At 44.3% G+C, this 9399-nt stretch overlaps 1 pseudogene; it reads left to right on the top strand.

Moving 5' to 3' along the window:
- Positions 1-5864: 5864 nt before the first annotated feature.
- LOC147708422 (uncharacterized) lies at positions 5865-6822 on the top strand (annotated as a pseudogene).
- Positions 6823-9399: the final 2577 nt, after the last annotated feature.

Raw genomic sequence — 9399 nt, 5'->3', positions numbered from 1 at the left:
TTCACCAGTTGGGGCTAACATCACTCCCAGATCACCTTGATGAAGCAAACTAATTATTCTATTCTGTTTCTTGGATACATACATTTACCCTGCCACGAAACGTTGCTTGTATTCAATCAACCCACTGTAGTAGCCATGCAACTTAATATGTTTACTAACATATGCACAAAGTATAATATCAGGTTTAAGTAGTGTAGTATTGCCTTCCAGCTTCTCCCTATAAAACTTATCAGCAATAATCATGATCTTTGCACCTGAATCAAAAAAGTACTCTTGTACTTTTCCCTTCCAACAAAATCATGTCCACAGGACTAGACTTCACTTTATCACCTACCGGCAACACAATTTGGCCACATTCAAAGTCAGCAGTGTTACTTTCCTGATCATCATTCACATCTACCTCTCTGACCATTTGTTTTGTTTTTTTCATCCTCCATACCATCACAAAATGACCCTTCTTTCTGCATACCACACAAGTAGGTTTGAAAGCAGGCCACATTTTCTCATTTGCAAGGTGACCTTTTTAATCACACCTACAGCAATTCCTCACAGCAACTTTTCTCCTCTGAAATCCAAAGTCATTCTTTGTATTTTTCTTTTTACATTTATCTTTGCATTTGTCTCTGAAATCATGTACACTTTATTCCATCCTGTTATCTTTTTTAATTAACTCAAAACACTTAATAGAATGCTCTATTTTCTTAGCTACCAGTAAGACTTCTTCATGTGTTGTCTCTTTTCTTAATTACAATTTTTCCCACACTTTCTCAATATTAAATCCTAAAATAAACTGATCACGGATCGTTCTATCCAATAATGCTGCAAATTTACAGGAGGAAGAAAGTTTCCTTAAATCGGACATATAACATTCTACAGACTTCACTTCCTACTGAACCCTTCTTCAAAAGTGGTACCTCTCTAAGATAGTGTTCACCTTTAGCAAGTAATGAATATCAGGTTTTTAAATACTATCTTGTTTTCATTCATGTTTTCAGATTCAGTGACAGAGATTTCTGGGATATGATTGAATGCTTTTTATCCTTCTGAACCCAGGCATTGAAGAAGGGCTATTTTTCTCTCTGCACTCATAGATGTCCCACACACTTTAGCTTACCTTTCAAATACCTTTTTCCACACAAACCCAAAAGCTGGACGCAAATGACCACCTCACCTTCCTTGTAAGTTTCCTTTACTTAAGAGCTTTGGGCCTCACAAAGGTACATGGAAAGCCCTATATCCATAAGTCAAGAAACACTATAGTTCGAGCTTTTGCAATGATTAACACTGTCTACCTCCATTTCTAAATGCTTCAGATTATGCAAGATATGAAATAGCCGCATTGCAACTACATGCTTGGCCCAAGATCACACATAGAGTTCAGGGAGATAAAACAGGATAAGAGTTTGTGCTTTGAGGTTCCACTATCATTTGTGCATAGGTGAGGGACCCCTCTCCTCCCGGTGGGGGAGAACAAAGGACCAAAGAAGCTAGCCAACATATTCATCTCAGCCTATCATATCCCCTCACCCTCCCCAAGATTCACAACATCGGATTTGGAGAACATAGGATCTGAACCTATTAATTGTACAAAAAAACACGTTTTGCAGCCTTTTTACAGCATAATAATATACACTTTATATATACAGATCGAATTATTTTTCCATTTGATCACCTCAACGCAACACTGTTCAGATGGGCAGCCCTAGTGGCCCTTCAGCATCCTCGGCTTTGCTTAGGGAATCCTGCTGTCAAAAGAGGGCCCCTACCCTTTTCGCAAAAAGGCTAACTTACCTGCTCCCCAGTCCAACGGGAGCCCTGGCCAACTCATAAGCTGAGCCGCTAGTTAAACTTTGCTAGAGCAACCCAAAAGGAATCGTCTGCATCCTTGGAGAGGTAAGCCTGGGGAACTGAGCCATGACTTGCCCCCATGGCACAGGTCTCATCTCCCCCACATCACTTCCACATGGAGTGTGATGAACTATCCATGAAGAGACTACGGTCAGTCGCAGTAGCGTCCACTCTTAGTTCTCCCCTAAACACTGCAGCACCACTGCCATTTCTTGGGGTAGAATTGTGCCAAATCCACAGTTCGTCTCACTTTGACTATCTGATGCCAAAGTGTATACCTGCTTTGTGGCCAACCACAAGTCTACACCGCCATAGGCCTGGATGTTTAACTTAACATCCAGGCCCCACACCACAACAAGGGAGTCTTCCGGTCAAGCTTTTAAAATCTGTTGTACTGCAAAAGCCAACAAAGAGTCAACAAACAACTTCTTGCTTTGATTGACAGGTAGATACCATGTCTGTGGAAGTTGACATCCCCTCGCGAGTAACCGTTCAGCACTCTCTTGAATTTGGATGTGTTAAGCTACTTTTTTTAATAACTTTTTTGCTACTTAACTGAATCCTGGAGACACTTGTAGAAGAGTCAAGCTTTCAAACCTGGTGGGGTATAATATGTATTATATGCTATAATTTCTTCAGTAAAGGTTTTGAACAGCCATTACATTTCAATCATGAGGAGGTCAAAAACTCCCAGCTGACCTACACTTGCAATGTCATTACCACCAATGTGCACTATGATGAGGATAGGCAGCTACAGTCTTAGCTCGATGCCCTCTCCGCCAACTGGTACAGTCCGTCAATATAGAGCCTACAAACACCAAACCAGTACATACAAAGTCTACCTTCCTGAGCCAGCCTCCGATAGGTCTCTTGATTAAATGCAATTCCTGCTCATTGTACGAACTACAAAGGAGTGACCTAACACTAAGACACAGGTGGTAGTCATGTGACCTAGTTGCAGAGAGTATTGAGGGAGGAAAATGCAAGTATGAGTTTGGTTGAGACAAATTATTGCCCATGCCTCCTGAGCAAACTAGCTGTCAAGCAAGGTAGATGGCACAAAACGCTTCTAGCAGTCTGATCGGCCGTATTATTCACTACACTAGATATATTTTTAGCTTTAAATAGAGCATTGTTCTTCAAACATATTAATACAATATCCATGAGCAACTCTTCATCCATTTTCTTTCTATATCCTATCTGTTTTTTCTATAAAAAAAAATAGATGGCTAAATAAGGGGCATGTGTGGGCACGGCTCTACATAGGTGTCTGTTCCAAGTATATGTAATTTCACGGAGTGCAGTCGACAGGGCGCAAATAATTTACATAGAGGCAAAAAGGGCATAGGACTGCACCGTATATCTACTGGTTTTGGCGCTATAAAAGTGTTATGGTTTAGGCCATAAACGAGGAAGAGGCACTGCAATGTGACAAAGAAGCAAACTTTGTTTCTCTCCCAGGTGGTAGCTCTTGCCCCCAAACAATCCTTATTTTTCTTTCATATGCACTGGGTAATGTAGACCAGGTTTTGCCTACGTGAATTGTAAGATGTTTAAGATTATGTGTTTGGAATATCCCCATTCTCGATTGACTAGGCAATGCCTAGAAAACATTCAGATATGTTTTTCACCTGAACAAAAAATTCAATCCGCACACCGGAAGTAGAGCGCTTAACCGAAGCCCATTTTGGTCATACAGTTCGCCTCCACTCATTAGGTCACAAGTTGAACTTAAGAGTGTTCAGTATCACCATAAGTGCACCCACAGTTTCATGCATCAGAACCGGTTTAAAGTGGTCCTTCTTTTCAAACGTCCTTTCCATGCTGCTCTTAAGATATTGCCTTAGTGTAATGATCCACTCTATAGCTGGGTAGTCTCCAGTCTGGAGCACTAACAATCACCAGCTTCCTTAATCAGTGTGATCAAGTAATACAAAAGGCTGGGCCTCACCTGAAGGGCCTTTTCACCTTGCACAACAGAATCTACATGTCCACACCTCACGACTATTTACCAAAAGGGAGTCCTTCAGGAAGTTTAATCAAAGCCTCCTTGCTAACAAAGCCTTCATTGGATTTCTAAAGGGAGCCCAGTCACCATACCTCAGTGTCTGGATCTTCACCCAACAGCCACAGAAATTAAGGCAATGCACTGTTTAAAGAAGCTGTACTTGACCTCCCCCATTTGCGTGTGCCATGCTAAAATAGACACATCCAAACGGATCTCACTTTGCTTTTATAATTAATTCTGTGAGCTAAACTTGAGGATAAACATCACCAGACAGCTGCTCCAGGATTTTCAATATTTGCATTCATTACTCATATATTGTCTTGCACAGCTATGATATTAAGTTTACTGCTTCCTTTTTAGCATTGCCTAAGGATCTTGATGTTTCCATACATACACATCCATTCATTACTTTTTGCTTCCAACCAATGATCTTATCCGCTTATGTCACTGTAGAAGTGGCATAGCAGCAGCCTAGCAGTGGATGGACTGCCTGGTTCTAGTGCCTGTCAAAATAACTAATATAGAATTATCTTACCATACGTATAATTGTATTTCTTTCTACAGTCTTGCATCCCCAAACTGAATGGTATCTCAGAAAAGAACTTCGGTATGCCTAAAATATTGCATGAAAACTGAAGCTTACCTAAAACTTCTGACTGTTGTTGCTCCTTATATCTTTCAAATAGCCCCCTTCCTTTTTCTGCATGCCCCCTCGCCCTTAACACAACTACTCCCACATGCAGGTTCACCCACATTTCTATTATTTTATTTCTGCAAACAAACTCTTTTACAAGATCACAACCTCTCCTCCTTTGAAAGTCTTACAGCTGCAACCTAACAATATCTAACCTCCTCTAGCTCATCTATTAATCAGACCAAACATGTATGTGTCACATACCGCCCAACTAATCATCACAAATAACTTTTAGTCATTTATTACACTATCCCCCAGATGCATCAAGCACCCACTCTGCGGATTTCAATTTGCAAAAAATACCGAATCGCTAATTGGAATTCGCAGAATGGGATGCATCAAAAAAATCGCCCAAAAAATGCGATTCGCAATCAGCCGCAATCGCCGTATGCGAATATCAAAAAATCGCTAAAAATTCACAGAATCGGCCGTTTCCCCAACCCAAAATTGCGATTTCGCAATTTGCGAAATCGCAAATAGCGATCTCGCAAATTGGCGAGATCGCAAAAACGGGAAGTCGGATTTTGAGCATAATGATTACATCACAACCAGGAAGTAGGCAGTTCCCTTACTCATTTGGAACACAGAGCTGGAGTGAGGAGGAGGCACATCACTGAGCTCTAGAAGACACACCCTGCAGCCCCACAACAGGACATACATTGAACCCACAATGTCCCAGGATGCAGCAGGATCCAGTGAAACTGGCAGGAAGAAGAAAATCAAGTTTTCCGAACAGGAGCTGGAGTAATTGATTGAGGGAGTCAGCAGGGACCATGACAAGCTTTTTGGAAAGCTTTCCAGGAAGGTGCCCGAGGCTGACAAACGGTGCATTTGGCTGCGCATCAGGGCGAAGGTCAATGCCGTAGGAGTGACACAGCGGTCAATCAATGACCTTAAGAAGAGGTGGTATGACCTCAGAGGCCGTGCCAAGGAGCGCATAGCATAGAGGCTGGGGGAGAGACTGGCCACGGGAGGAGGAGACTCCACAGTTGCCGCCAACACACCACTGAAGGACTTGGTTGAGGACACCATCAACCCTGCAGCCTGCGTGGGGGTCACTCAGCTGGACACCTCCCAACCCACACAACAATCACAAGGTAAGAGCCATGCAACTGCGACCCCATCCCCTAACATTGCCCATGCCCCCAGAGCTAGCCATTTGATAACCCCAGTAATGCAGTTCCTGCACATCAGAAATGCCCCATTGCATTGGGGGACCTGTAGTGTGACAATGTTCCCTGATAGCCACACACAGCCAGAACTGTCAAGTGAAACATATCCCTAAAGCCAGTCAGGGAATGCAAGCCTGCATGCATGTTGCAACATCCCACGTGCAAGATTCATTTCATTAATCATGCACCCATTCACATCACAGGTGCTGCAGATGCTGAGACCTCAGATAGCGAGGCACTCCATATCGAGGAGACTCCAGATGAGACGGAGGGAGAGAGCCATCCAGCCCCACAACCTGGACCGTCACATACACATGCACCTGCACCAGTACCACCACCTTCCCAAACGGACAGGGCCACCCCTGCAGCCACAGCAGTAGTGCAAGCACCCCAGGCGTCACACATGGCAGTAGAACAGGCCCCACCACCACCCAGGAGGCAGACACGCCGCACAGCCACTGTGCGGTCACAGGCAAGCGGTCGGTTGAGGCAGCAGTGCACCGTGGCCACACGAGCAGACAGGGAGCAACAGGCCCAAGATCTAGGGCTGGGAATCGAAGCCCGGATGCTGGTTGTGCACTGCAAGCAGGCACACCACATGGCAGCCATGCAGCTGTAGCTGTACAAAACTGCACGCAGTATAAATCAGCTGACAGAAAGTGTGCAGGAGCTAACGGCTGCAGTGAAGGAGAACAACCAACTGATGGTGGCGCAGCAGGACATCACCCCCGACGCCAACGCCAGCTGCTGACCCGGCTATCTGCATATACCCGGTCGAACCACCTGATAGGGAACGCAACATCACAACTCTAGCGCAGGTCACTGGCAATGCAAATTCAAATGGTGCAATGCTGCCAAGATGTAGCAAGGGCCCTGGAGCAGGTCACCACTGCAGTTCAAAACCAACAGGTGTGTGGCCATGGCCATGCAAGGGGGGGGTTGATGATGCCAGTGAGGGCACATCGAGCCTGAGCAGCCTGTCTGTGCCAGTGCTACCAGAACGGCACCGCAGTACCAGGCCCAGTGCAGCATCACGGCCGGACACTCCCAACGTGGAGTTGGAGAGGGGGCAGGGTGCGCCCGGCAGGATGTGCCAGTGACTGACTGAACATTAGCAGCAGTGCCATGCTGATGTACCAACGAAGGGGCCGGACAGTGTAGTGTGTATAAACACAGGTACAGACCTAGTATAATAAATTGCTAGGCTGAACAACCATTTGTGTTGAATCACTTATTTTTTATGCAAAAGTTATAAACCAAGTATTAAAGCATCCAAAGGTACACCACATTTACATAGGTTCACAAATACATTAGATAAACCGTAAACAATACATACAATCAAACAATCCACATATAACAATTGTGCTGCGAAAATCAATATAGACAACCATATAATGCCTCAACAAATTATGTAATGGAGGCACCAATCCTAAATAAAACATTAACAAGTGGACTGGCAGATTGAAAAACTAGCCTACTTGTTACAACCACCATAGAATACACAGTGAGTTTGTCACATGGTACGCAATATAGGAAACCACATAAACTAAACAGCAGTGTAGAAATGTGTAAATTCTAATCCTATTGCGCCCTTCTAGTTTGGTATCTTGGTGGAACTGGACGCCGACGCGTTTCGAACCCAATCTATCATTTAGCGGGTTCTCCTCAGGACGTGGATTGGAGGGGTCGTTGTCACTGTAAATTAAATTAAAACTGGTATCAATGCTAAGCTGACTAGAAACTCATTGCAACTCTGACACTGTAAAAAGTATATATAGGTGCCTTATACTCGGGGGTTCAGGATACTCCCTGCGAAATAAGATAATGTAGAAAACCTCCGTTACTATAGTCTTATAAACCTCCTTGTGAGCCATCGTGTTAGATTGTAGGGTTTGAGCACATACCTCAATGTAGTGGAAACCGGAAAATAATTATGGTGCCGGTGGGCCTATGGTGGCGAGTTTTTTCGTGATTCTCAAGCGCCTGTAGGAAGCCAAAAATACTTCTTAGTCTACTCTTAAACATTTCAGCATTTACTGTTGCAATGTACCCAGGTATGTGGTCCTACCTTCTTATGTAGGCATGCGGGCTTAATACTGCACAAACGCGGGCGGCAGCCGCCGCGGGGGTTAAGCAACTAGAAAACAACAAACAAAGGATGCGCGTTTTAATCACGGGTCTGATCTAACGTTCGCTTTAACAAATAAGGCTTTGTAAAGCGGGACTTACTTTACGAGCGATCAATTAGAGCTCTGCAACCGGCACCATGGTATCACTGACTGAAAAGTCGGAGCTGGAAATGAGGGGGAGTGTCCAAATGTATTTAACACGGACAACGTCCAAGTGCATCCTGGGGTATGTAGTTTATGAAGCGCAGGGGCGCAAGGTATACAACTACATTAAAACGAAGGACTCACATGGGGGGTTCACAGTCAGGGATCTGGGCCCATAAGATGTCAAAAAGGGGCTTTACTTTAAACCGAATATAGGCAAATAAAAGCCACAACACATAAGCGGCAGCAGGCGCAAACAGACAATCGCCGCGGACATGATATCTACAGGTTACTAAATTCATTGAGATCATTAAGTCCAGACATGGCAGTATTGAATCTCAAAATAAGGTAGGCTTCTTTTTGGGCCAAGCGTGCATCAGGGTCCCCGCCAGCCCCTGGGGTAGTTTTAATGTTCGCCAGGATTGTCCATTTAAGATCATTAGCCACATGTTCTTTCTTCAAAAAATGAGACACCAGGGGTGCTGTTAGGACTTTGTTATTGATCCGGGATCTGTGCTGGATAATGCGTTGGCGCACTTCTTGGGTTGTTTTGCCTATATACACTTTTCTGCACGGGCAAGTAATAGCATAAACTGCATATTTTGTCTTGCAATTCGTGAAGTTGTCATGTCGCCAATGTTTGTTGCCATCTGTGAAAAGGGTTCCTTCCGTTGTCAAATTGCACACTGAACATGTGCCACACTTGTGATGACCCCTCACCGGACCCATGTTAAAGAGAGTTCCTTGTATTTCTCTTTTGCTGGTGCCTCGTGTGGATGAGATCTGTTGTCCAATGCTTCGGTTGTTTTTAAGTGCGAACAGTGGTTTGCCGATGTCAGGAAGCGATTCTTCTACTAGATGCCAGTTACTCCGGATGATTTTTTGTACTGGATTAGTGTGGGGTCCAAAGGTAGAAACACAGACCATCCGTTCCACCTTCGGTTTTTCTCGTTTTTGTAATAGATGTTCTCGAGGTGTCCATCTTGCCCTCTTCATAGATTGTTTGAGGAGTTTGGCCGGATATCCCCGTGCCCTCAATTTGTTAGTCAGTTCTTCTCCATGAGTGATGAAATCCTCCGTTCTTGAGCAGTTTCGTCTCACCCTGAGGTATTGACCGTAGGGGAGATTATTCTTCAGGCTTTTGGGGTGAAAACTTGCATAATGTAAGGCATTGTTCTTATCGGTTTTCTTTTGGAAGAGTGTTGACTTCAGACTCTCAGGTGTAGATTTTATCTCCACATCCAAGAATGGCATAGTTCTGCAGTCGTACGACAGACTGAATTTTATATCTGGGCTGCGGTTGTTTAACCATTCGTGGAATTCTTCAAGAGCCTGTGGTGTACCATTCCAGATGCACCACACATCGTCTATGTACCGAAGCCACTGCCCGATGTGGGCTCTGTA

Source organism: Lissotriton vulgaris, chromosome 6, assembly GCF_964263255.1.
Source record: "Lissotriton vulgaris chromosome 6, aLisVul1.2, whole genome shotgun sequence".
In the NCBI taxonomy this organism is placed as follows: Eukaryota; Metazoa; Chordata; class Amphibia; order Caudata; family Salamandridae; genus Lissotriton; species Lissotriton vulgaris.
Note: the sequence above shows the minus strand (reverse complement) of the source record. Positions and strands in the feature narration are given on the sequence as shown.